Source organism: Nomascus leucogenys, chromosome 6 (assembly GCF_006542625.1).
Source record: "Nomascus leucogenys isolate Asia chromosome 6, Asia_NLE_v1, whole genome shotgun sequence".
NCBI lineage: Eukaryota > Metazoa > Chordata > Mammalia > Primates > Hylobatidae > Nomascus > Nomascus leucogenys.
In genome coordinates this window covers 69892938-69894734 of record NC_044386.1, presented here as the reverse complement: position 1 = coordinate 69894734, position 1797 = coordinate 69892938, and the positions used below count along the sequence as shown (strand labels likewise).

The window sequence follows — 1797 nt, the reverse complement described above, 5'->3', positions numbered from 1 at the left end:
GAATATGAAAATGCCCATTCAGTCACTGAATTTGGCAATAGGATAGGAAGCAGAGCAGGAGGGTATATTACTTCAGTTGTGAAGCAAATGTATTATTCATTGGTAAAGGAAAGGCATTTGGGAAGGTGATCAAATGCATATGCTTTATAAAGTCACATGCTCAGAAAACTTTGAAGAGCAGGTATTTTCCTCTTTTTGAAACTATTTTATAACAGTATAAACAGCTGAAAGGAATAAGCTCAGTCTATGTGTACCCACTTTCATACACCTTAGCAAGAGAAGGTTGAGTTCATTCAACTTATTTTGTAAAGTCAATAAATTTTTATTCAACAAATTTCATGTTGTGATTTCTTCCACTGTCCATGAAGGTCACTTTAGATCCTCTAAAGAGCTGGAGTTAAAATTTATTTTCAAAAATTACCTTCAAGTTAGCCCTTTTAAATGAAACTGACATTTATTTTAATCCAGTTGTCCTGTCAGCCCATAATTCTTTTATTTTGGCTTCTGTCGTCTCCTTTTAATATGGATATACTGACGAAGACTTCAAAATTCACCAATAATCTTTGGGATCTGATTTCTTCCACCAATTTACTTTAGGGTCATTTTTAGTGTAGGTGGATCTGCCTGGTTCTCAATTTGACACCCTCTCTAAACATGAATGAGTTCCAATCGTATTCGTTCCTAAGTGATCAAATTCAAGAATAGTACAGATGTGTGGAATATGCCAATACCTAAGGTAAAAAAGTAAATTATCAGTCTTTACTAAGACAGTTACTGAACTAAAGACAGTTTAGTAACTGTCTTTTTCATACTTCAGCAACTGTCTTGTGGTTCCTTCCCACAGATGTAACAATAGTCCTGTGAGTAAAGTAAAACAACAGAGTTACTCTATGAGGCATTTCCAACAACATGCAGGCTACAGGAAAAGCCCTATCAGGATAGACCTCAACGGAATGTGAGTTTAAAAAGCAAGTCACCAAATATCACTTATGTAAAATTTATAAATATACTAAACAATAAACTACATCAATGTTTTTCTTTTTCGGTTTTAGGAATCTCTTACTCTCCTAAAATTATTGAAGATCCAAAGAGATTTATTTCATTTGGGTTGCATTTATTAATTTTTTCTATATAAGAAATTAAAGCTAAAAACGTTTTGAAACACAAGAATGCAAGTATTCATTTCCTTAGGCATCAGAGCAGTTACACCTTTAGGTAGCTCCGCTGTATCCTCATGAAAGAATGAGAGTAAAAAAATTTCATATAATGTCTTAGTATTATTATGTAAATATATTTCATCTTATTTCCCCCCAAAAGAGTGAAACCATTTTATCTTGCTTTCACCCTTTTGTGATCCAGGGATCACACTTTGAAAACCAATTCACATATGGTTTAGAGATATATTTTATATAATACATTTAGTAAAATCATAAAAACATGTCTTGGCAGGGCACCCTTTATAAGTAAAGGCTAAGTTATGCTGCAATAACAAATAATGCTCCACATCCCTGCCTCCCCCACCCTGGCTTTTTTTCCCATCCTACTATGTTACATATCCAACAGCCACACCATGGCACCAAATCCTCTTCACTCTGGAATCCGGTAGGTAAAGCAGACGCTCTCAGAGTTTGCCAGGCTCATGGCACATGGAAAAGAAAAAGTGAAACTACTTCTGCTGAAAGAGACAAGGATCATTTATGCCTACATTTCCCTGGCCAAAGCAATTCACACAGCCAATCCTAATGGCAGCAAGGTGGAGAAACTACTCCTCCCCCAGGGAAGGGAAGCAAATACTTT

The 1797-nt window shown here is 35.4% G+C and overlaps 1 non-coding gene across 1 annotated transcript; it reads right to left on the bottom strand.

The window, feature by feature from the left end:
* Positions 1 to 818: 818 nt before the first annotated feature.
* On the bottom strand, positions 819 to 950 carry LOC115835747. The gene has a single exon (XR_004030770.1). It is a non-coding gene; the product is annotated as a small nucleolar RNA SNORA18 (small nucleolar RNA).
* Positions 951 to 1797: the final 847 nt, after the last annotated feature.